Below are 27,122 nucleotides of genomic sequence, written 5' to 3'. Positions count from 1 at the left end.
GTTTAGAGTCACTGGTACACACCTACCTAGGATAATAGGGTATTTCTTTAAAACTTTTTTGAACCCACCACGAACCTCCTGTAGAAATGCAGACATGCCTTTCAGTCCCCTTAAGTTAACACAGGGGCTTAAAGGGATAATGCGGCCTGGATTTAACTTTAGTTTAAGTCTTTGTGTTGCTGACAGGGCTTAAAATGGGCAGGTAATCACTGGTACAATGTGTCATCTTTTTTCCTCCCTCTTCTTATGAAATAATGTGCAAAGTACTTACCTTTTTTTTAATCTTATGCTATTTTTTTTTTTCAAATGAAGCAAAGTTATTTGTTCCTTTGGCCTGATATTTTGGAAAGACTTGGTTTTCTTGATGAGATGGAAATGAATTAGGTATGGAATAAAGGGGATACAATAAATAAGTCTCCATTCATATCAACACCTTGATTTGTCTAGGAGTCTTTTTTTTTTTTTTTTTTTTTTTTTTTTTTAAACTTTATACTTCATATTTATTTCTTATTTTGGTTTTAGATTTTATTTTTTTTTTTTTTTTTTTTCTGATAACATGTTGTTTTATTTGTTTTTTTTTTTTTTTTTTTATAAATTTTATTGTTATATTCCCCATACAATTGCAGCCCCCCATTCTGACCCCAATCCCTCCCCTCCCGCCCCCGCCCGCCTAAAAGTGTCTCTGGTTCATAGTTTTTTGTTGATTTTGATTTTCACTTTCTTATAGTTATTCATTTTCCTGGTCCCTTATTTAAGTTTTCTAGATTCCTGCTATGAGTGAGACCATCCGGTATTTTTCTTTTTCTTTTTGGCTTATTTCGCTGAGCATGATCCCTTCCAGCGCCATCCATGTTGCTGCAAATTGCATGTGTTTATCTTTTTTGAATGCTGAGTAATATTCCATGGTATATATGTACCACATCTTCTTGATCCAGTCATCTATTTTTGGGCATTTGGGTTGTTTCCAAAGCTTAGCTATTGTAAACAGTGCTGCTATAAACATAGGGGTGCAGGTGTTCTTTGGAATTGATGTTTCTGTGTCCTTTGGGTAAATACCTAGGAGTGGAATTGCTGGATCATATGGAAGCTCTATGTTTAGTAGGTCCAGAAATCTCCACACAGCTCTCCACAGTGGTTGGACCAGTTTGCACTCCCACCAACAGTGCAGAAGAGTTCCTTTTTCTCCACACCCTCGCCAGCATTTGTTGTTGCTAGTTTTTTTAATATGTGCCATTCTCACTGGTGTAAGATGGTATCTCATGGTAGTTTTGATTTGCATTTCCCTGATGGCAAGTGATGTTGAACATTTTTTCATATGCCTGTTGGCCATTTGCATTTCCTCTTCAGAGAAGTTTCTTTTTAGCTCTTCTGCCCATTTTTTGACTGGATTATTTTCTTTGTTGTTGCTGAGTCTCATCAGCTCTTTGCAGATTTTTGTGATCAGTCCTTTATCATTAGTGTTGGGTGCAAAAATGTTCTCCCAGTTGGTGGGGTTTCTCTTTGTTTTTGTTATTGTCTCTTTTGCTGTGCAGAAGCTCTTTAATTTGATGTAGTCCCAGCTGTTTATCTTTGCCTTCACTATCACTGCTTTGGGTGATGTGTCTGTAAAGATGTCTTTGATGTGCAGATCACGTAGTGTTTCGCCTATATTTCCTTCTATATATTTTATGGTTTCAGGTCTTATGTCTAGTTCTTTAATCCATTTTGAGTTGATTTTTGTGTATGGTGTGAGGTAGTGGTCAAGCTTCATTCTTTTGCATGTAGCGACCCAGTTTTCCCAGCACCATTTATTGAACAAACTTTCTTTGCTCCAATGCATAGTCTTTGCTCCTTTGTCAAAGATTAGTTGACCATAAATCTGTGGATTTATTTCTGGATTTTCTATTCGATTCCATTGGTCTGTATGTCTGTTCTTGTTCCAATACCATGCAGTTTTGATGATTATGGCTTTGTAGTATAGTTTGAAGTCTGGGAGTGTAATGCCTCCATTCCCTTCTTTTTTTTTCAGGAGAGCTTTGGCTATTCGGGGTTTTTGGTGATTCCATATGAATTTCATCAATAATTGTTCTATTTCTTTGAAGAATGACATTGAAATTTTGATTGGAATAGCATTGAATCTGTATATTGCTTTTGGAAGGATGGCCATTTTAATAATGTTTATTCTTCCAATCCACGAGCAGGGGATGTCTCTCCATTTCTTTGTGTCTTCTTCTATTTCTTTTAACAGTGTTTTATAGTTTTCTTTGTATAGGTCCTTTATCTCTTTTGTTAGATTTATTCCCAAATATTTGATTTTTTTTGTTTCAATAACAAAAGGGATGGTTTTTTTGATTTCTTCTTCTTCAGATTTATTGTTTGTGTATAGGAAGGCTACTGACTTTTGCATGTTGATTTTGTATCCTGCCACTTTACTGAACTGATTGATGAGTTGAACTAGCTTTTCTGTGGAGTTTTTGGGGTTCTCTATGTATAATATCATATCGTCTGCAAATAGTGATAGTTTGACTTCTTCTTTTCCTATTTGGATTCCTTGGATGTCTTTCTCTTGTCTTATTGCCCTGGCTAGGACTTCCAGTATTATATTGAAAAGCAGTGGTGAGAGTGGACATCCTTGTCTTGTTCCAGATCTTAATGGAATTGCTTTCAGCTTTTCACCATTGAGAATGATGCTGGCTGTTGGCTTGTCATAGATGGCCTTTATGATGTTGAGGTATGTTCCTTGTATCCCAAGAATTTCAAGGGCTTTTATCATGAATGGGTGTTGCACTTTGTCGAAAGCTTTCTCAGCATCTATTGATATTATCATATGGTTTTTATATTTCTTTTTGTTGATGTGTTGGATAACGTTGATTGATTTTCGGATGTTAAACCATCCTTGTGCCCCTGGAATGAATCCTACTTGGTCGTGGTGAATTATCTTATGGATACATTGTTGGATTCTGATGGCTAAAATTTTATTGAGGATTTTTGCATCAGTGTTCATTAGGGAGATTGGCCTATAGTTTTCCTTTTTAGTGTTGTCCTTGTTCGGTTTTGGTATTAGTGTAATATTGGCTTCATAGAACGTGTTTGGTATTGTCCCTTCCTTCTCAATTTTTTGGAAGAGTTTGTGAAGGATAGGCACTAATTCGTCTCTGAATGTTTGGTAGAATTCATTTGTAAATCCATCAGGTCCTGGGCTTTTGTTTTTGGGGAGGTTTTTGATTACCATTTCAATTTCGCTAATTGTAATTGGTCTGTTTAGGTGTTCTATTTCTTCTTTATCTAGCTTTGGGTGATTGTAGAGTTGTAGGAATTTGTCCATCTTGTCTAGGAGTCTTTAAATGACTGATATTAAATGTTAATGAGGTCTCCTGAAGTGGGAGCCAAGGAGTGGTCAGGATTGTGTCTTGGTCAGTGACTTAGGGGCCAGGGGAAGAGTCTTTACTTGCCTCTCGTTTTTAGTTTCTTCTTTATCACACCAATGCCAAAGAAATAGTTACGTTTTTTTGACCACTTTGGGATAATCCAGCAACATGCTAATTGCTCTTCATCCACATGAAGCCGGCACTCCTGTTTCATTTTCAAAGGAGGAAGCTGAGAATACCCTGAGTCAGTGTCTTGTGCCCCAGGCTGCTGAGGCACAGAGCTGGGCCTCAAACCCACCCTATAGGGCTCCAGATCATGCCCATTTCGGACCCATGTCCAGATATCTAGTCACCAGCCCATGTCCCACCCACCACTTTCGTCTGTTGTCTTAGTGCTTCATTGTGGGCCCCATCACCTCACCCTCCAAGGCCTCTTGCTGGTTTTCCTGACTCAGAACTTTCCCAACCCAGCCAATCTGTGTGCCTCCGCCAGGCTTACCTTCCTGAAACACCACTTTCTCTGCGTCCCTCCCCTGAGGGTAGCTCACCGGAGCCTCCTGTTTCCAACCACATTTGATTCAACTACCTCAGCCCAGTTCTCATATTCCTCCAACATGGGTCTCTTTGCAGGTTTAATGAATTTTCCACCCATTATGAGGTATTTTTTCCTCTTTTAAAAGTACATCGTGTTCATTCTTCTTTTTGTGTCTTCATGAACCTTATTACCATTACCTGAAATGCCTGCTATCTGTCTAAATCCTGCTTACCTGTTGGATTCAGCCTAAATATGCACTTTCAGGAGGCCACAAAGATGACATTATCCTCCTCTCTCCTGAACTCCTAAGACTTACGCTGAGACTTTTAAGTCCTACCTCAGTTTTCCCCAGAATTCCCTTCTCTTGGTCACCGTGGTTCCCTCTATAATATTCTTATCTCCAGGTAGACTATGACTTCCTGTGACAAAGCAGTGTTCTTGTGTTGTTCTCTTTGTGCTTGACAGAGGACCAGAAAATAATCATAGCTAACTTTTATTGAGCACTTAATATGTGCCAGACACCATTTTTATGTATTAATTCTTGTCATCTACACAATAATCCTCTGAGGTGAATACTGCTATAAGCTACATTTTCAAATGCAGCACCTGTGGGACTGAAAGTCTAGGTGGCTTGCTCAAGGATAACAAACCTGCAAAGCAGGCAGTGCCTTCTGTGCAGGGCAGCGCCTTGCATTTTCCTTGGGGTCAAATACATATAAATATACATCTAGACATGAAGAGCAAATGAGAGAGCAGAAATCTCTATCTGGGATTTTTAGGCAGCTGATGAAGCGCATGGCTTCTAGACTTCCAGTACAATGGGTTCTCAGCACCTCCTGTCTGCCAGCAGCTGGAGAATTGTGTGCTAACTTAGGAGAGTCTGTTTCAGAATAGCTCTCTGGGTTTCATCAGCACCTTCCAGTTCCCACTCGGAACCAACTTGACTTTGCGGGGCAAATGTAACTGGAGCTCTCACTACTTCCCTCTTCAGTAATATGAGCCTCTTCTATTTGGTACTCGATGCTTTAATCCTTGTTTTAGAACCAGGTAGAATATAAACAAACAAATAAAGTTGGGTATTTAAAATTTTTAACAACAGCATAAACTTCCATTAAGACTCTAGAAAATGAGCTACAATTTGACTGGTGGTAGAAACTTGTGGCTGCCTGGGTCAGTGCTGTCACTTTCTGACCCTGGATCTCTATAATACATTTAAGCAGCTAGTTTGGGGAAATTACTGGTAGCTGGCATTTTGCCAAACTGAAGACTTTCAGCTGCTGTTGCTGTAGGATATTTTGTACCTTATACCCTCCTTTCACTTACTAGATGTTCTGCCCCCTCCCCCATTCCCTTATCTTCAGAAATACACGAAAGAATCAAACCAATAAAAGGCTTTTAATTTCTAAGATCCAGGACATGTCACTATGCACCTTAAAACCTGCCTGCTGAGGTCTCTCCTCCTCCGCTGCATTTCTGACTCATGCCCAGGACAGTGCCCCAATTGACTCAGTATTTGGCATATGTCTACCAGGTACAATTTTGTATGTTTTGCTGTCTTCTCCAAATAGTGTTGATTTGCTAATCAAAAACAAAGTGTTATCTACAAAGGAGTTTCAAACAGTGCTTGTCAAGTTAGACTGAGGTGAGTGGGAGGGGTTGGCTTATAATACCAGCTGTTGGGCTGTTGCTAGAGACCTGAATACATAGATTTGGGGAAGAAGAAAAAATAGTTCTTACTCAACTACATCCAGTTAGTTTTGTGGAAAGGGTGCTATTATGTCAGGACCCTTTTTGAACAAGCAAGGTAATTGTTTTTGTCACATGAACACAAAGCTTGCAGGACCTTGTGCTGGCTTTCCTTTCCGATTTCAACTCTCTCCACCACCCATCAGGCATGTGATGCTCTGGACACCAACCCTCTTGGCATCCTCCACACATCCCATGCCCTCTGCGACTGCATGTCTTTGCTCTTTTCCTTCCTACTGGCAATGTTCTTCTCCTCCAGCTGGCCTAGCTGTCTCCTCGCATTTTCTAAACTCTAGGAGTTCTTCCCAAGGAACCCTCCCCTACCACTCTCCCTTCCCTCCAAAAGTGGAAATATCACTTTGGTGCTTCCAGAATTTTCTGTGAATGATTCTTTTGTTGCCTATTAATACTTTGCATTACTGTTATTAATGTTCCTGTGTTTCCATCCCATCTGGGAGTCCCTGGATCTCAGTATCTCCACCCAGCACCAAGCCTGGAATATAGTTGGTTGTTGGTTACCCAGGGGCCTTACTGAAAGAAGAAACAGCAGGAGGGAGACACTGGTAGATAAGTGATATTCCACAAGGGAAAAGCAAATCTATAACCTATCTTATGAAATCTCCAAATAAATTCCATTTCTTTTCATTGTCATCCTATTCTGCCTTTCATCAGGGAGCAGTTTGTCCTATGTGAAAGGTAAAACCCACTTGGCTTTAGGGGCATGTTCTGCACATGGAAAAGTCTGGCATTTCTCAGCTGAGTGTTCAGTCAGGTCACCACTTGGGATTTGGTATTATCTCCCCTCTCAGGCCTTTGGAATAGAAAAGGTGATCAAAGAGACCAATTCTCAGGGAAGTTTTAAGAGTCAAACAGTGGTTTTTATGGATAAGACAGGGGTTTGGGCTTCTAGGACAGAATGGAAGTGGGTATGGATGTCCATAATATGAAGAAAATGTGTCAATAGTCTCCTGAGCATTTTTACATACAACCATCTTCCATATCCTGGGAAGATAAAGTCACCTAAGGGTCATAAACCGCTGTCAGAGTATTGGACAACCCCCATAGGTAGTTGTTTCAAGCCAGTAAAGGCATCTTAATTGACCTAAATGACAACAGTTATGTTATAAATATCTAGAATTTATGACCTGAGAAGGTATAATCACATCTTCCATCAGTTAAGTTTGCATAGGAGAAGCTTGGGGATTTAAGATAGGGCTCCAAGTTGGGGGAAATCTGATTAGCTTGAATTTTATGACAAACACAGAGCTAAGTGAATCAGAGTGCTTTCAAGTTGCTGATCCCTGGGAGTTAAAGGCAGTGGTGTTTCAGAGTCAGTAAAAGCCACCCGTCCCCTCTCTGCAGCTGTCATTTTATTGGCCTTGTAAAGTCTCGCGTTCACTGTGACAAATCCAAGACCATATACCTGTGAAGAGGAGATGTTTTAGATTATGGGGTGTGCAGGAAGCAGATGGTGGGGTGAGAGGGTGAAAGCTGAAGGCTGGGGTATGTGTTTACCCAGAGCTCTGCTTAGGAATGTGCAGAGTCATTGCAAAAGGCTCCCGGTGCTGCTCCATCAGAACCAGGGTCTGATGAGATGCCCGTCTCCATGGCAGGCGTCTGAATAGGTGAAATTCAAGCAGAATTTAGAAATGAGTGTGTCCACCTAAAACCCCCACATGTCTTTGAAGTGCATTGGAAATTAATTTTAGATTTTCCTCAACTTGATATATTTCCTGAGGTTTTGTTTTTGATGGTGGGCATAAATATTAAGCAGTAGTATGACAACTAAAGCAAAATTCCTTGCACAGCCAACCAGTGAAAGGAAGTATGTTTTAAAGGAGATGCTTTATTGAGATCAATTTAATATCAATAATCGGCCAGGTGATTGCCCTGGGACTCAGTGATCAATGGAGCAGAGCCATCTTTGAGGTAAAAGGCTAACAGCAAACTTAGTACCAATTTGCAGAGCTTCAAAGATGAACAGTCATTTTGCAGGCAATGAAGAACTCAGGTTATTTATTTAATGCCAAAGTCTGTGAAGTCCCTGAAATTTCTTTAATGAATTTGAGAACAATCCTTCAAAGAAATCTCCAGTTGAAACCCACAGAGAGGCCAGTTGTCTTTGAACTAGAGAGATGAAGTTTATCCTAGATTAACCTGATCTTTCAGTTTACTTTGGTTTATAACCCAGGGATGGAGTTCTGGATTTTGAGAGTAGCATTATAAGCGCCTTGGCAGTCAAGGAATGCCTATCACTGATGGAGTTTGTAGGAAGCCTTTCAGCTTCCCCTGGCTTTCACCGGTCAGGAAGTGTGCCAACCAGAGGTTGATTTTGCTCATGAAATTCTCAAACATGCATCCAGGCTCCAACCATTTCTGGGGGTCACATGGGTTCTGAGGTGTGCTCTCAAAATGTTCCTTCTCAGCAAGTATGAAGCAAAACTTCAACTTTGGTTTTATTTTTGTCATACTTTCCGCTGTACTTCCATCCCCTTAATCCTTGCGTCTCCCAAATCCAGAATTCTGTGCCGTACATTGTAGAAGAAATAGGAAATCTGGAACTGATTATGAAATTACGAAGCAGGGAGATGCAGAAATGTATGGGGATAAGTGTACAAATGCATCAGCCCTGATACACACAAAGCCTGTGTGAAGGACACATCATTTTGGGTTTGAAATTCGCTTTTACATTTCAGCATAATGCAACCTAACATTTGCTTTGTGTAGTGCTTGGGGAGCTTTTGGTGTTAACAGAATTCTTTTCTAAAGGAATTCTTTTGGATTCCTTTAGAATTTGTGCAGTTTCCAGGTTCCAATAAGAAAAACATGGACGTGATTTTAATAGAAAAATAGAGCCTCAGATTTTTCATTTGGCAACCACCCTACTCTAGTGCTGCTCTTGTTTTATTAAGTAAAACGGGTCAGTTTAATAGAGGGGCTCTCTGCATTTGTGCACTGACTATAAGGAAGAAAGAAATTTGGGCCACCTGGGAAATACACACTCTGGGATTTTGAACCTACTTGTAATTTTACCATTCATTCTCGTCTCACTGGAGAAGGCACTCGGATAGCAATTATGTGTACTGATAAAACAAGACCAAACCCTTTAATGTTCTTTTTGTCTCGTCTCCCTGGGTCTTTCCATAGCGTTATTTAAAATGTGTTTCCCTTGATGTTGATCAGGGGAGTGATGGTGATGGAATGTTTTAAGGTTTAACTGTAGTGCTTTCACTGATATTAAAGGCAATGTCGTAATATTAAAAGTTTCGAGTAATTTAAAAGTCTTCACAGAAGAATTCCACCATTCAGAAGGACTAACATTTTGGTGAACTATGTGAGTTACTAGTCTTTTTTTCTCTATATAGCCTCTTTTAAAAAAAGAATGGGATCATATTATTGAAGTTTTTATAATCTGCTTTTTCAACTTAACATTATATGTTGGACACCTTTCCACACTAATAAATATGCACCTACACCGTCATTTTTTTACAGCTGCAGAGTATAGAATTTTGCATTACTTAACCAGTCTTTAATAATGAACAATTTCTTCTTTTTAAATATTTCCTCTTCGAATGCTGTAGTTTCTGTGCGTTAGTTTTAGATATACTTGTCCAATCATTCCTTTCAAATATATTCCTAAAAGGGAAATTGCACATTTCCACTGATGAGTGTTGTGAAGTGTTTTCCCAGAGAGGTTATGCCCGTCCACCCTACTTTCGTGTCTTCAGCCCCATCTCCTTGCTACACTGTCCACAAGTCTTTCATTTTTACTTTTCGTTTTACTTCTTTTCATTTTGTTATCCCAATATAACTTCAGTGGGTACAGAGTTCTCCGAATTTTTCTTCTGGGTAGTAGGAAAGCAACAAAAGCGATCAAAATGCTAAACTTGAAAGTTTAGGGAGGGAGCCATGACAAATGTCCTTGCAGAAATGAACAGAGCTCATCACCATCATCTGTCCTCGGCTCTGCAGCCACCAGGACCCTGTGACTTCTCCCTCGTGGGTGCAGTCCGCTGACTTCAGTTTTTGAAGTTTGGGGATGGCTTGCCTGTCCCAGTTTCCTTGTGGGAACAGTCCTCTTCATTGAAGGTGAAGAATTTTAGGCCTTGATCAATAATGGCTGGTACTAGATGTGGCCCCACGGCCTCACTCCAGGCCTTACAAACATGTGAAACAAAGTTTGGTGAATGGGCTGATTTTTCCTGGTTATGCATTTTGAATCTGGAGATTCTTGGCTATCGAGGGGACTGAGGTTGGGGGCCCTTTTATCCTTTTATTGGTGAATTCACTCAAGTGTAGGCAGACAGAAAATATTCAAGTGGCAGGCAGATAAACTTGTTAAATCCCTGGGAGTCTTTCCTTCCTTGCTCTGGGAGTTTATCATCTTGATGGAGTTAAAAGGCAATTAGGCCTGCAGGTCTTTGCTCGCTTGTTTATTGGCGTTTTACACATGGGTGTTGAAGAGACAGGGCCATATTAAACATTCCGATCCTGCTGGCCCCAGGGGGATGAGACCTCAGCCCAACTCTCAGCCTCCTTCAGAGAGAGCCTTGCCAAATACTGGAGGAAAATTGTTTAAATATAGTACCTGTGCCCCCACAACCCTCATTGTTGGTGGAAAATTGCAGTTGGCTAGCTCCATGCTGTGTTACATTTCCTGGGAAATGGTTTTATGGAAGGGCGTTTGATGAAAAAGTTCATTCCTTTTGTAATTGTGAGCTGCCCCGTGGTGTTAGTTGAGGTAAAGGTGCACTGGTCGTGTTTCTCTCTCCAGATCTCTAAGGCTAGCCCATTCATGAGCAGGAGGGCTGTCAGTGTGAAATCGGACAGGGAAAGGTTTCTACTAAGCCCCTTGTTCCTTCTGGTTCTCTGAGTCTCCTGACTCAGACCAGTCCCAGGCAAAATTTTAAAGGAGTTGGGTTTGGAGTTTCTGCAACAACTTCTCCCTTTTCTCACACCCCTGTTTCCATCTGTCCAAAGCCTTGCAGGGGAAACTCACACCTACATGTTAGTGAAGTCATCTGCCCTCCCACCTCCACCTCCCAAGAAATTTATATATTTTTTTCAGAGTCTGCTTGAATACTCATCTCAGTGGAACTGATGAGCATTAACAGGACTTAGTACAATGCAGTGATTAAAAACACGGACTCGGGAGTCAAACACCCGGGTTTTGACTGCTGGCTCCAAGGCTGACTTTTGGTTCTATTCTTAGTGTCTTTTTCATCTATAAAATAGGAACAAAGATAGTGCTACCTTGCTAGTTTGTTGAGAGAGTAAATGAAATAAGGCATGGGAAGCCCTTAACATAATGCTTGTCACCAAGAGTATAATAAATTAGAACTGGTATTGTTTTTATTATTAAAATATGCTTTCTTTATCTAAAACCCACTTATATATGTAAAATATGTGTAGCTCCAAACCTAACTCCATATAATGTATGTATGAACACTCGCTTAGTTGAGTAGCAATTATATATATATATATTTTAATGTGTATAAGAACTTTTATTTTATATATATATATATATTTTGCATCATTTTTCATTTTTGCACAATGTATACATTTTCATCTTGGTTATAGTCCCCATACAATTCCCACACCCCTTGTTTTGATCCTGCTTCCTCCTCGCCCCCACCCCCGTAGTGTGTCTCTGGTTTTACCAATGCAGGATGCTACTGAAATATAAAAATTTATCCGGATGAAGTGAGACAGTCCTTATACATGTCCCATATCCTGGAATGCAAAGACTTTCAGTTTCCACAACTGACTATTGTGCTTCACAATCAAAGGAACTTTTTTCCTAAGTGACTGCTACTTATACAAATCTTGGTTTCTTCAGTTAGGCACCCTGCCTTAATTTTCTCAGCTAAAGAAAACACAATAGATAACTGCAGCTTTTATTCCCAATCTGACCTTCCGTGTTCTGAAACTAATTTGCCATAGTGTCTTGCCAGCGTCTGCACAAGGACTTCCTCCAGCCGAGGAATGTGGTTCTGATTAAGGACATCCTATAAGACCCAGGAGGATCGCCTGGGAAGGAAACCGGCCTGAGACATAAGTGAATTTCTATCCTCCAGTCAGATATATGATATTGAAGACCAGAAGGTATAGGAGTTTATCGTTAGGAAGACTCTGAAAGAGAATTAAAGCAAATGGCTGACAAATTGGCTGTCTTTTATGCAAAGTTGACAAGCAAGGCAGCCTCTTACCAGAAAGAGGATATGCAGACCCCTCAGGCCAAATGGCTCCCCAGTCAGCAAGCTTTTTGAAGTCTCTGCTTGCAAGTCACTACTTTTAACCAGGCCTCTGCTGAATTGCCTCCTCATAAAGATGTGAAAACTTCATTTTTACCTAGAATAGTTTCAACAACTGTGATAATTCATTCTTCCTAACATGCATGCAATGTTAGGGCAAAACGCCTGTGTTTTGTGCAAACAAGGTGGGGGGTGTGTGTGTTTGTTTCCCCTACACTTTTATGAATTGGGTTATAAATGCTCAACCCTGCTTTAGTCCTCGGATGCTAAACCTCCCCTGGATTCCATTAGGTCCTGGCTCAGGCTGCAATAGCCAGGAGCTGCCTGTGATTCCCAGAGGCTCTCCCTGGACTGTTGGGAGCCTGGGTCTCTGGGACCCAGAGGTGAGCAGTGGACAAGAGAGTTCCGAGAGCTGGGAGTTTCTGTACCAAATATCTAAGAATCAACTAATAGCTGTAACTCTAATATGATTTTCTTGTTAATCTCTGTCAAACCATGAAATCTGATATGTTAGCCATGACTAAGCCGTGAAATTTGTCAACTTTGTCTGTGATTTACACAAGCTCTGTTTAAAAAAGAAGTCTTAACACGAAGTGCCCAACATCACTGCCCAGCATGCTTCCCAGCATGGCCCCGGGATCTTATGACAACAAGTAAGAACAGAGTGTACACATTTTTTGGACTGTTTCAAGGACCAAGAACGGATAAGATAAAGTCCTAAAATTAAATAATGCATTTTCCTCTGAAGTGATAAATAGGCACATGGCAGAGCAGCTTAGTAGATGTCAATAAGTATAAAATAAACATACAAATAGTTTTATGGTCTCTGTTACTGGGTACAATAATAAGTTTTCTAAAAGTGATAGATTATTTACTTTTGAGAAAAATTAAGTAAGTAAAACCTGGTATATATCTTTAGGTCCTAGAGTGTATCATTAATCTCTTCTACATGATATAGTGACTGAGTGTTGGTACGAAGACTAGAAATCTCTTTTTGTCTTTGGCTCACTGGGTGAATTTGAATGAGTGACTTAACTTCTTCCTTTAGTTTTCTGTTCTGGAAAATGGGGTGATAAAACTGGGACTGACTTTAAAGGTGCTCGAAGGAACAGAAAATATACTGTCTCTAATGTTCTTTACCCGTTGGGCTACAGTTACAGTTGGTATAGTCAGTGTGACATTCTATAATAATATAATAGATTATTCTTTGTTATCCAAAAGGAACTAATTAAATTCAGTTCATATTATCAAGAAAAATATTTGGGGAGAGGGCAGTTTTTTTTTTTTTTATATTCTGGGCAGTTTTTGAGTTATCCATATGAAGGAGGCAGAGAAAGATATCACAGAACTGGGTGGTAAGGGCCAGATGTCTTTCTCTCCCACCCCAGCCAATACCTTTTCCTCTCATCTTAAAGGAAAAAAAGACTACTTAGATATTCCCCAGCTGTCTCCTGACCTCTACTCTGTAGAGTGGAGAATCAGATCAGATCATCAGATTATTTAAAACCTTTGTGACTAGTGACCATGTAGTCCAGTGATTTAATTTTTTTTTTCAATACAAAATCTTGTGCAGTGTTCCAGGATCCAACAGGGCTCTTCCCAGATACCTTTCAGAGGTGCCCTGGATATAAAATGTGAAAACAGAGTCAGGCAGGTCTCCATTTTGCAAACAAAGCCCCTCAAATCCATGGACATCAGGCAAGTTACTCCAGTTGTCACCACTGATAGCAGAGAGCAACCTGGCCGTGTTTTCTTGTCTTATCCAGTTCCTGTGCCATTACCCCTACTTCCCCTCCCACACAAATGGAACAGGAAAAAAAGCAGGACATGAGACTTTAGGGTGGCTTTTGTCCCACTGCTTTTTACATCCCGAGACCCTTTAAAGGTCCATGAACATCACCACAGACTCTTCTTCCCTAATTCCCTTCAAAATGTTGTGAATGTGTAAACATACATTTTTCTACTGAGAAGCTCCATCACTCTTACTAAATTCTCTCAAATGGGCTTGTGCCCCTCAAAAGGGTTAAAGTGATTCTGTAATTTGTACCCCTAAAAGTCACATTTCTGGTTCTGATCGTGAGTGGCAAGGTTAACAATTACATAGCGTCTTAATTCTTTCAAGGCAAATGTAGCATATAACCCATGGAGTGCCTGGGGCCCCAGACTGGCTTGTAAAACAGCAGTTGGGTCCTGAATTCTTCAGGTTACTTCTACAGTTCTAATTCTCAGCCTGAATTCCAACTAGAAATAGGTCATTACAATCTTTGAATGCAGATGGTTCAAAGTTGATAAATTCAAGCTCCAGAAACGTGCATTTATTTCTAGATGTGGACATTGATTTACTTGCTTCATTCTGCTTTGGACCTGCATGAGGGCTGCCAGATTTCACAAACAAAAACACAAGTCACCTAGTTATGATTGAATTTTGGATAAACAATAAATATTTTTTTTAGTAGAACTCTTAATAAGGGCAAGAAAGTAGATCAGCTCTGCAGATATGCAAAGAATGTCTTCCTACCATAGAAGTTTTTTTTACAAAAATTAAGGGAAATTCACTATAAATAAGCATTGGCTTTCTTTGAGGTGATGGAAATGTTCTAAAATTGACTTGTGGCGATGGTTCCACTACTCTATAAATTTACTCAAAATCTTTGAACTGTACACTCAAAATGGATGAATTTGATGGTATGTAAATTATAGCTCAGAAAACATTTTTTTAAAGGTATAGCTTTATAACAACACTTGCTTAATTTTTTAATCTGTGTTTGAGGCTAATTTGAGACTATGATGAAAACCATAAGGTCACTCCTCAGAATAAAGCATGAAAGTGCTACGCCAAATTTTGCATAAAATTTCTAGTCCTACTGAAGCTCATCACTGAATGCTGACTCCTACCTTAATCCAGATTCTGCACTATTTTGAACTCCTTTTTCTAGACCTTGAGAATAAGACTTACCCCTGGCAAATGTAACAAGTCTTGGAAAGTCCTGTTCAGTCATTGACTCTGAGCCACCCCAGCCGGCTGCTGCTCCTCCACATCATGCTCAATGGTCCGGGAGGGCCGGGCTTGTGTTAGGTGTTCGTAGAGCCTTGGGGATTTTTTTTCTGGAAACAGCAGCACATACCCGATCAAGCAGACCCATGTTCCCATCTTGCTGATTTTTTTTAACACAAAGTATTCACCTGAGAGAGTATAGGCTCAGTCAAGAGTGACACCTCTATCCAAACATTCCTCTCGTGGTTGTGTCCTCTGGACTTGGGAAATGAGCTTTCTACTCTTTTAGCTCTGACCTGCCTAGACATTCCAAGAAACATAAGTAGACGAGGGTGAATGATTTCAGTGGAGTGGGGTGTATCATGATGACTAGCAAATGATGATTCAGTTAGTGAATTCTACAAAGGACTGTTCTCTGTACAGCTTATGCCGCACAGTGCATCTCTGATAGAATCTCTGGACAAGTCCTTCTATTCTTCTGTTGTTTCATCTAAAGATTAGTTATTCACAAAACGAAATTTTAAAATGCCTGAAAAAGAACAATGGAGGAGGGCCATGGTCCCTGGGGACTTCTTTTTCTTTAAAAAAAAAAAAAAAAAAACGAGGGGGAGGGCCTCCCGTGGTGGCACAGTGGTTGAGCACTGGACTGGAAGCTGCCCACAGCCTCTCTGCAGCACCGGTTTGATCCCTGGCCACCAGCGAGGGTCCCACATGGCATGACAGACCTCTCCTGCCATGCCCGCTGCTCCCCTCAGCAGTGTATTTCATCAGTCTGCCTGTTTTGTTCCCCGCTCTGGCTCTAGTGAATTCTCTCACCCGCCCGCACTTCTGACTGTACCCAGTGCTTATACAAATAAATAAATAATTTTTTTAAAAAGATTATTTATTTATGCATACAAGAGCTGCAGTGTAGGCGGGGTATGGGAGGGTGAGAGGATTCACCAGAGACAGAATAGGGAGCAGAACAGGTGGATCCACTGAAATACACTGCTGAGGGGAGCAGCGGGTGAGACAGGAGAGGTCTGCTGTGCCATGTGGGTAGCTCCCTGGCCCAGCCGGGGATAGAACTCATGCTGCAGAGGCTGGCAGTAGCTTCATCCCTTGCACCACCAGGGAGGCCCCACCTCAGAACTCCTTTATTCTTGTTCTTTTTCTATTTGAGACAAGATCACATTATAGTAGGCAGGTTTATGGTTGCAGGAGAGAAGTGAGGGCAGTTGGAGGATGAGGACTGCTGAAGCAGAGGGGTAGCTGGAGGGGAGGCTGCCTGGGACCAAAGAAACAGTAATGTCCCAGGTCTAGTCATCTTGCCTCCCCTATGCAGGCCTCAGCATCCAGGCATTAGAATTTCTAGTGAGAGAAACTGGCAGAATCCAAATATTTTCACTCAAGGAAGCCCAGTCTTCACACACAAACCAAACTGCTTCTTCTGACAAACTGGATTAAAAGTCCCTACTTTGAAGTGTGCAGAATTCTGTGCCTTGATGCAGTCTCATTGGAACACCATTATTGTGGAATTCCTGGGCTGGCCTCAGTTCGCTGCCAATGTGAAGATATAACTAATCAGCTCTTGGAAATAACAAGCCATTTCACAACCTCCAAAGTTTAATAGTGTGTATGCAAATCCAGTCTCTGTCATATCATATTCCAGTCAGTCTGTGAGGAAGTCGACCCTGGAGGAAGGCCCTCACCAGAGCACGTCCCTCACCTAAATAAGGGACCAGGAAAAAGACTAATTATAATAAAGTAAAAATAAAAATCAACAAGGAACTATAAACCAGAGACACACTACAGGAGGGAGGCGGTAGTAGGATCAAAACAAGGGGGGTGGGAATTGTATGGGGACTATAACCAAGATGAAAATGCATCCTTTGTGTGAAAATGAAAAATGATGTAAAATATATATAAAATATTTTTTTTAAAAAGAAAACAAATAGTTTTCCTTGAAAATATACTGTAAATCCATGAGTTCAGCTTGTGTCAAATGGGTCTGCCCACATTTTACCAAATACGGGAGGCTTTACCATTTTTTATTTTTTTCTATGCAGAGTGAGTTTTAGGCCTTTGCCGGAGGGATCTTTTGCATCTGAGCCCAGCCTCTTTGGCTGAACCTGAGCCCCGGAAACCTAGCATCATCTTACAGTTTCATTTTCTTTCCTGTGGAAATAAGAAGCTAAATACCCACTTTGAAACTTATGTTATAGATGCCTAATATTCATTTCTAATTTTCCTAAACATCCTCCTTCTGGTCTTAGGTAAAGCGGTTTCTCTTTGAGACATTTCTCCCCATTCAGCTCTGTAATGGGTGGGTATGTCTTATGTGACTTCACAGCCCTGAGAGAAGGTGGTATGACCATCCTTGGGTCTTTTTGTTTAGCTCTCCTCAAAGATAGTTTTCTTGGCTCTTGTCAGATTCTAAAGGGCACAGTGATTCTCTCACACTTTAAAGATGCTACTATACAAAGACACTTATTTTCAAAGATGCTATGAGGAAGATCTAATGAATCCTCAAATGTTCTTTCAAAACAATGATTCTCTACCAGAAATGATCTTTGCCCCAACCCCTAGCCATTTGATAATCTCTAGAGACATTTCTGATTGCCCCACTTGGGGAAAGAGGTACTGCGGGCATTTAGTGGGTGGAGGCCAGCAGACTGCTCTGCCTTCCATGCATAAGGCAGTCCCAACAACAAAGAATTAATTGGTTCCAAGCTTTAATAGTGCCAAGGTTGAAAATGCTGTATTAAGGAATTCTTGCTCTTTTCTTTTTCCCCCCAAGGCCTGGGAAAAAAGAATAAGGAAGGAAATGCTCCATTTTGATGAGTGCGAGTGTCCTGAGTTTTTACATCCCAGGAATTGGAGAGCATAAGGAAGGGTACCACTGAGCAGGACGTAGTGCAAGGTCAAGGCAGGTCTTCTCAGCTCCAACAGCTGTCTTAACTCCAAGAAGAGACAACGTTGACCAAAGCAAAGGACCAAAAAGTTACAAGGATGTTTAGTTTGTGATAAAAATCATTCTGCAGATTAAAGTGTTTCCTCCTGCCCATAAAATGGTAGGTTCTTTAAATAACTCGAAAATAGGAGGCATTGAAATGTGTTGGGAGCAGGAAGCAGGACTGCTGCTCAGAGCCATGGTCGATTAATTCTGTCATTGTAATCAAACCTACCCACACTATATGCCAGCAGCAGCACCCTTCATATTCCCGGCAGTATGCTGATGAGCTACCCCATGTTTTAAGGACCCTAATGTCAACATGAAGGGCTTCAGGGAGAGTTTCCTAGAACTGTTTACTCTATATGTAGCTCTTGGTTCCATTCTCCTGCAATTCTTTGGTGGCAGCAAGATGGCCGTTCAGCCACCAGATTGAGCATTACCTCCTCTCACATACAAGTCCAGTTAGGAAGACCGAGACTCTTTCCCAAGATCCTCAACAGAGTCTTGTTGTGTTTCGTCGACTTTGAGTGGGTCACTTGCTCAACCCTCAACCAACGTTTGTCATTCTGGGACTACGAGGAGTTGATTGGCTGAGCCCTCGAGCTAGTGCATTCTGAGCTGCAGCCGAGACTTGTGTGATACCCATTGGTTGGGTGGGGGGCAGATGTGTTGTTTCAAAATGAAACTGGGGTAAGATAATCGAAATAGAGTGGAATCCAGGAGAACACACACACACACACACACACACACACACACACCACTCCTTGCAATTAAGACTTTGGATTCTGGGGTGAAAACTTATATATCTTTGCTTTTAAATACCAGGCTTTGCCATTTGTGTAGCTTGAGATAACTCCTTAACTTCCCCTGACTCTCATCCACAACATAGTAGGAATAACACAGGTGGTTATGAAAATCAAGCAAGTGTCTTGGGATATTGAAAATGCTGTGCAAATAAGTGGTGGTGGTGGTGTTATACAAGAAAGATTCAGTTCAACGTCTAGAGTCTAGAAGAATCTAGAGCAGCTACAACCCACCCAGCAAGTCATGCCAGCCTTCGGAAGCCAGTGTCTAAATATATCCCAGTACTCATTGTTGCAGGTCAGTGTGGGAAATCTGCTGAGGTCAATGATTGAGTTAATTGGCTTGTCGTGGATCTTGAAAAAGTCTCTGTTAAATGACATAATTGGTTTTAATTATATAATTATGGCACTTAAAGTGTGGGGGTGAAAGGTTACTATTATATTTAGAAGTGAGATCCCCAATTGAAGCAAGAGTGTTCAAGTCAGTGTTTCTTGAAATTTTCCCTTTTATTTTTTCAGAGGGCTGGCCTTGGCCCTGGCCATTTTGGGATGATTATCCTGCATGAAGTAGTGTTGGGCTGCTTAAGGCATCATAGGAACCTTTGTAAAGAGACTGAAAGGGCTTCCGTAAAGACCTCATTGTGATCTGAAGTTAATGAGCAGTGGGAACTCAACTGTCAGCAATTGAATCTGATTGGGCAGGGTAATTACATGATTGCCTCTGGTGTTTGCACATGCACGGGGATATTTTTATTGGAAAAAACCTAATTGCTTACTTACTTAGTGGAGGGAAAACCTAAACAAATTTGTGTTGTCATAGGTTAAAAAGACATCCTTTCTTTGTCCATGAAACAGCTGCCTCCTCTGCTTCTTAGAAGTGAGGGTTTTGTTTCCTTCTGTGTTCAATCAGAGATGTTGTCTACAGGACTTGAATTATATGATAATATTAAAACATAAAGGAAAACTAGTTTAAACTATGCATTTTGGTCAAATGACCACATGCTTACTGCCAGGTCTTAACCTATGCCCTACAATGGTCTCTTTCATAATGCAAAGGCAGCTGGAACCCTCAAGCTACTGAGACTGTCACAGGTTTTTTCTTTGTTTCATTTTGTTTTTCCGGCAGGGATGCCCCTGACAAGATTGATTTCATAAACTATCTGGTTTTCCTCAGTTGCATAAAGCAAGTCGAAGATATCGTGCCTGTGGTACCTTTTAGACACCACAAATGCCCAGGGTAAGAGGAGCAGAGCACCCCTCTATAATTTCTCAGGGACTTGGAGGAGAGCAAAGGGCAAAGTGAGAGCGCCAAAGGAAAGAGACCTGGGCCCCACACTGGTGATGCCACACTGAAGTCTGGTGTCTGTCTGTTCTGACCACCTTGACTGAGCTTGACATCTCATCTGTGATGCTGGAGTGTAGAATCCAAATGACTGCAATTGGGCTTATCCTGTAGTAGTTCAACTCTGCATTCTTGTTTTGTTTTCTTCTTATAGAAAAAAAAAAAAAAAAAAAAAACTCTGTTTTCTAACTTCTTTCCTTTTCCTTTTCTGAGATCCCACGAGATTAGATCACCACTGGACTGTGGAAATTGAAGGAGCATCTTGTGATGAGCACAATAGACCCCAATTTTGGTGATCTGGTTAGGTGTAGAATTTAAACTGGTGAATGGATGATTACAAAAGGCTTCAACCTCTTAGGCCAAACATGCTCTCTTATCTCAGAATCTTGCACGTGGTGCTAACACACCCCAATCTTATCTGGTTAACTCCAGGGCTTTTCCAGACTCAGTGTTAAAAGTCATTCCCTCCGGGAGAACCTTTCCTGACCACACACCTCCGGATTCAGCTGCCTTTGCTTTGTGCTCCGGGGAGCTTCTGGGTTCCCTAGCCCATTGTCCTGTAACTGCTTGTCTTAAAATAGCCCCTGAGTGCAGAGGGCAGGGCCGCATCTCTGTTTGTCGCTGCTGTATCCCTGGAGCCTAGCATCATGCTTGCTGAGTGTGTTCAGAATGCCTGAATGAGGAAAGGGATGGCTATCGGGTGTCCTAGGGAATCGTGCTGCGTGTGCCTGAGATTCCCTGCCCTTGCTGTTAATACCGCTTTCTTGTTGCTTATCATTTTCATTGCCCCAGATGATCCAGCTCTGTCGGAGGCACGGAGGCACAGTCAAATCTCATGCTGTACATTGATCACCTGTCCAACCTTTGCCTAGAGTGGGAGCCCCCAGTTCCTTCAAGAGATCCAACTTTACCTGTCTGTAAAGAAGAAGAGGAGGAGGGAGACAGCAGGGAGGATCCGGTGGCAGTTTAACACCAGAGCAGGTCCAGTGTTTACTTTTACCCTTTTGGAGGTGGGTAACTGCAAGTGCTGTGGGGTGCTGGGTTTGGACAGACTGCATAATGACCGTGAATTTGGGGGCACACATATACTTTGTTGTTGCTAGAATTTAGGGGTTGCAAAGTTTTTTTTTTTTTATTATTTAATTCAAAATAGACTGTTCCATGATCAACGCCAACATATCACAAGGACAGGAATCCAGCTTCATCATCCATGTGACATAATACTGCCCCAGCCTCATGTTGTTTGTATCTGGTTATATGGACAGAGAGTGCTGTTCATTGAGCCCTATTTCCTGACGTATTTATTAATCATCTTGCAAGGCCTATGATTTTCAATGATCTTTCAGTTTTGATTCTCTGGCATTTGATGTGTGATGAATCCCCCCTTCCATTCCACCTCTTTGACTTTGAGAACTGGAGTAACTACCAATATATATGATTTCACTTAGGTCCAGCTAAGCAGCTCCTGCCCTATATAGAAAGTGAATCTATGACCTTATAAGCCTCGGGCAAGAGGACCTTCTACTGGAATCCTAAAGTGCCAGTCTCCCCTACGTTTGAGCTGTCCATTGTTGGTTGGGCTGCAATGCCAGGTTGGGGTGAATGGATGTCTGCACAGGGAAATGCAGCCTCATGTGTGGCGGCAGAGTAAATGGTCAGCAGCCCCGGTGCTCCCTACATCGTGATCCATACCCCGCTCTTCTAGGTCTGAAGCCTTTTCTCTGCTGGCTCTCAATCTCAGTTTACTTTGTATTCTTGAGTTGCATTTCTGCTTGGGCTTACTAAGCACCTTAATTGAAATCTTTGGGGCTTCCTTAAAGACAGACTGTTTGAATCTTCTTATTGTTGGTGTGTTCACCAATTTTTTTGCTTGGAAGCAAACCATGGTGAGCTTTGCCTCTGAATTCCAAGTTGATTTTAATTGTCAGTGTTGACATAGTAGCAACGGATGCCTCACCTCTCCATTGTCTTTCTGGATCAAGGCAGGTAATAACTGTCTACACAAATAAATCTCTTTTGCAGGGGAAAAAAAGTCTTCAAATGACATTTACTGTAATATTAAATGTGGTGATGCCGTCTCTGAAGTGTTCTTCTTCTCTAATCACAATGGTCTATTTCCTTTTGTTATGGCCTAGTCCTTTTTTTATTATCACATAGCATGGTGGAGAGAATAATTTTTTTAAAAAAAGAAAAACTAGAATAAGTGACTGCCATTTTAGGTCCAACTCAAAGTCATTGCTTTTTTTTTTTTTTTTTCTTTTGCTTTGTTTGAATAAACATTTTCATATCCCTTCGTTGACTGATTGATTCAGCAAATAATTTGAAACACCAGCTCTTAAGTACAGTGCCTAGGTCAGCAACCTGTTTCCCAATGTTACCTGCAAACTTATTAGAAATGCTGACCCCCAGGTCCCCACCCAGGCCTGCTGACTTGGGACCTCTGCCAGTGGGCTCTAGTAGGCAATGCTTGAATGAGTCTCCTGGTGATTCTGCTGCTGGCCAAAGTTTGAGAAATTTTGGTTTAACACTTCTGTGAATGCATGAGGTGATTAAGAGGAAAGTGCCTTATAGCTCTGCTATTCCGGAGCTTGTGATCCAATCAAGGGCAGGACGCATGCATACATTCCTCACACAGTCAGGCAGAATGATCTGTAGAAAATGTAAATTACATCATGCACTCACTTCCTAAGTCCCTCTGGGCAGTTCCCTTTGAACTTGGAATAAATACAAATGCTTGACTAAGGCTTACAAGACCTGTCATGCTCTGTCCCCTGCCTAACCTGCCCAGCCTCATCTGGTGCTGTTCTGTCCCTCCATTAGCATGCTGGCTCACCACTCTGGCCTTCGTCCTGACCTTCCAACATGCCTTATGAGAGTGGTGGGCAGGAATGTAGAAGAAGGGTGAGGAAGAGAGAGAATTGCCCAGGTTAAATAATAGGCTTGGTCATTGAAGCATTTTTTTCATACAGTGCAGTCGTTCTAAAGCCGTGTCCCCACTGGCTGTAGATTCATACATTGACTCTATTGTATTTAGATATCATATCTGTCACATATATGACAATTAATTTATGTGATGATCAATATATGTGGCCCCTTGCAGCATAGTAGCCTGAAAGGACTTGACACCTCATTAAGGAATTGTTCATTGCGGTTTGGATTAACCTTGGTGTCATGTGTTGGAACTGGTTCTCTCTAAGACTGGCCTGGCAGGCTCAGTGCTCAGCCACACACTGGGAATCCAGGAAAGAAGGCCGGAGACTTGAGGAGTCGGGGGGCAAGCCTGCTGTAAGGCAGCAGGCTGACGGAGCCCAAGAATGACTCATGCTTGACTTCATTGTAGCGAAGATGGTGATCTTTGTAAAAAACTTCTCTGTGAATGACAATTTTGATATTTGGGATCTTAAGTGTACCATGTAATTTGGGGTAAAAGCAGCTGTTTGGATTTTTATTTTTTATTTTTATTAAATGTGGAAAAGTTGTCTCTCAGGATTATCTTCATAAAACATTAAATTATGATTATGTTAAATTGTAGTTAATATAATTTGATAAAATTTGCTTTAGAGGATTGAGTCTGAGGCAAAAGTTTTCTTTTGGGGAATGTTATTAATTAATAATTAATTTTAATGAAGTACCATTGCTTTATATCCTTGTTAATTTTTTGGCAGTATAGGATTTCTCCCCTCAGATGTTCTCACACCTCCCTCTTTCCCTCCCTCTACCCCTCACCTCCTAGATGCCTCACATCTGGGGTCATCTTTTAAGGATTGGTTTTAAAGTGTGTCTTTGTCTGATCCGTTGTTTGGATTCTTTATATTTCACATATATATGAAACCAGCCAGTACTTGTCTTTCTCCTTCTGGCTTATTTCACTTAGCATATTCCCTTCTAGCTCCATCCATGTTGCTACAAATGGCATGAGTTTGTCCTTCTTGATTGCTGTGTGGTTTTCCACTGTGTACATATACCACATCTTCTTGATCCACTCATCTGTTTGGGGGCATTTAGGTTGTTTCCATAGCTGAAGTTTTGTAAATAGTGCTGCAATGAACATGGGAGTGCAGGTTTCCCTTATCATTAGTGTTTTCGTGTTCTCTAGGTAAATACCTAGGTGTGGAATTGTTGGGTCATAAAGAAAAACCTTTGTCCCTATCCTTGGATCTAGTTCTAAATCTTTCAGGAACTGCCTTTTGAGGAACCGCCATGCTGCAAAATGCAAAACACAAAAGATTCAAGAACAGAGACAAAGGTTTCTTTTTTTTTCCTCTTATTTTTGTTTTGACTTTCCACAGTGCTAATTTTCACGGTAACAGGCTCTATTATTTTGTGAGAACAACAAAAGGACTAACCCCTGATTGCAGAAGTACTCGGAAAGGAAATAGAGTACATGATGAAGGCACATTTTCACTCTCTAAATGGCTGTCTGCAGGAGAAGAAACACACAGAGAAACGGGCTCCCTCAGGAGCCAGCAGGGAGGGCTTGTTATGAACATGAGAACTGAGACCTGAGGATGACCAGATGTTTATTGGGGCATGTGCCTGGGTTGGTGGCATATTGGGACAGTCTGGGAACGTGCACCAGGGGAGCTCCCACCTTCTCGTGCTAACTACACTTTGGCTCCACACCGAGGAGGTCACAGCAGGGAGTCTTCTGAACAGCCACATGGGTGAAGCACCTGAATGCTTGCTGCAGCATCAACCTCAGGGCAAGGGCTCTTCTCCCACCGAGATCTCTCATTGTCCACTGACAAGGGGTGCACAGCTCAGAGCTTGTCTTCCTTTTTCTTGGTACCTCCACCTCTTCCGGTAGTCTCTCTGCGATCCCTCCTTTTGGGGGCAGTATCTGCTGGTCTCCTCTTAGACAGCAAAGCTGTTTGCAAAGGGGCATTAGAAGATTGTCCCTGGAAGATTCTGACATGGCTTTCAGGGAGGTATTTTGAGCATCCACAGAGAATCTTTTGAAGTGCAGGCTGCAGCTCCTGGGAGTGAGGAATTGCTTTCACCCACTGCCTTCTTGACACGAGTCATTGCCATGCTTGTCCAGGAGAGTTTGAAGACAGGTTCCATGTGCCTGCACACTGACTTTGCACAGATCTGACCCTCCAAAATAGTTGACAAATGAAAGAAGAGAATCTGTAAATCCACATGTGCTTGTGATGCTGAGGCTTGATTTCAGGAATGTGAAATAAGAATGATACCTAATGTATTCATTTCTGCATCCACCCACCCAAAAGCAGCTGCTGAGGACTAAGTGTCTAACTGTGCAGCCAAGGCACAGGCCCCACACATGCTAAGCTCACAGTCAGTGCTTATTAGAGGACTAAGAAGCTAACCCTGACTTTTGAATCCCTTTGTGTTTCTGTCCCACTGAGTTTTGCAGAAGCTCTAACCATTCATCCCTCTCCATCACTTAGGAGCGACAGTCCTAGCACCTGGCTCTGAGCGGGCCTGCTTCTCTTCAGACTGGCAGAACTCCCCTGGAGGAAGGGGCTGAGGCGTGAGCTCTGACCTTTTAACGTGCGTCAGGACAGCTCATGGTTGTCTGCACAAAGCCTGAGCGAATGCAACATGACAGGGTGTGCTTGAACTTCAGGGCCATCTGAGTGACTTTTTAAAAAGTTAACAAATTAAGGAAGATAGTCATTTGGACCACGCCGGTCCCCACTGAAAAAGGCCTTTTCACCTGTTCTGAGGAGACAGGATTTCTTTGAAACAAAGGGACCACTTCTAGAAAAAGTTGAGCCTAGGAACCCCAAATTCTACCCACATGGCAGTTTGACACACACAGGTCCCCTAAACCAGCAAATATCATGTGGAGTCTAACTTTCTGGATTGGGGGTGCAGGGAATCAGAAGACTCAGCTAGGCCAGGCCAAATCCCATAGATTCCCAGTAAGCCCCTTCCTCCCAGCCTGCCTCCTCCAGTTTACTGGGCACTAATGTCTGTCTTCTTGCACCATGTTTGCAACCCTCACTTGAGAAACCTCCCTGGATCCCAGAATCTCAGTGTATGAAACTGGTTAGGACATGCAGCGAGAACCTTTGGGTGGGTTTTCTGTGGTCAAAAGTGGCATGAATGATGCCTTGATTTATTTCGCCATCAGCTTGTCCAGATGCTACATGGCAGGGACATTCACTGTCCATGGATCACCACCTGAGCTGTTCATAAGCACCAAGTGGACACTCACCCAGGACTGACCACAAGAATTCTGACTCACTGCTCTGGTGAGGCCAGCTCACCTCTTCTCTGTAAAAGCATCCTGTTCTTATCTGCACTCTCCCAGGCCTCCGTCCTTGTCCTAAATCAGAGCTTTGCAAGCCACCTTTATAAACATAGATTCCATACACAAGAATGACATACACATCAAAAGTCGCTCTGAAAGGAAAGGGACAATGTCAAAAACACAAATGTTTTGGTTTGAAATCCCAGAATTGGGTGGGGAATTTGATAGATACAAACGCTTGCCTTGTCTTATGCATGAAAGCAGTAAGGTTCTTTTCTGGCTGCTGGTTTCTGAGGCTGACCTGATAGGAGAGGCAGCCTGTTATTTCCCAACTAGATGCTTATGAAATTTTTGATGTACACAAAACATTATCTTGCCATACTATATCTAGTATCTTTCTCCTTTAAATTATTCTGATGTCCACTCGGCCCTTAAAACCTCTAGTTTTCTATTCACATAAATTTTATTGCTTCTTTTCTTAATTGTGGCCTTCTGTAGCATCTGTTATCCTCAGGTTCTTCACTACTTAATACCCACCTCTATCATCGTATTCTTGGTAGATTACATCTCTAGGTTCTGCGATAACCTTGCAAGTTTAGGCCTTATTTCATTAATGAATGCTATTTTCTGTGATGGTGATTGCATTCTTAGCTGCCTTTAATACCAATTAGGAGTTGTTTATTCATTTTACAGTGGGTAATAGATGATAGAAATTCCTTTTTTTTATACTTTTGACTTTATTTTCTTTAAAGTGATAACTCTGAAGTCAAATGTAATTATTTGAAAATAGTGCCACAGTCAAAGTAGTAATTTGATCCAAGTACTTCTTTCCAGAAACCTTTCTGTTTCCCGTCCTAGTTATACTCCCCTGTATCCAAGTCCCATATGAGCTTTTAGACTAATGGTGAAATTGAGTCCAGAGAGGGGATGATATGTCAAAGGTCA

The 27,122-nt window shown here is 41.6% G+C and overlaps 1 protein-coding gene across 4 annotated transcripts in view; it reads left to right on the top strand.

Moving 5' to 3' along the window:
* The window catches only part of ERC2 (ELKS/RAB6-interacting/CAST family member 2), an 847,094-nt gene that overhangs the window by 728,237 nt on the left and 91,735 nt on the right, over positions 1 to 27,122 (top strand). The window contains exon 17 of one of the 4 annotated variants that reach the window (XM_054694732.1): positions 20,750 to 20,785. The exons of the other annotated variants lie outside the window; for them this stretch is intronic. The gene's annotated coding sequence lies outside the window, so the exon portion shown is untranslated. Of the gene's footprint in view, positions 1 to 20,749; positions 20,786 to 27,122 lie in introns of those variants that run through there. 4 annotated transcript variants of the gene reach the window in all.

The sequence above is a fragment of the Talpa occidentalis genome, unplaced genomic scaffold (assembly GCF_014898055.3).
Source record: "Talpa occidentalis isolate TD23 unplaced genomic scaffold, MPIMG_talOcc4v2.1 talOcc4.10, whole genome shotgun sequence".
In the NCBI taxonomy this organism is placed as follows: Eukaryota; Metazoa; Chordata; class Mammalia; order Eulipotyphla; family Talpidae; genus Talpa; species Talpa occidentalis.
This window is presented reverse-complemented; position numbering and strand designations above follow the sequence as displayed.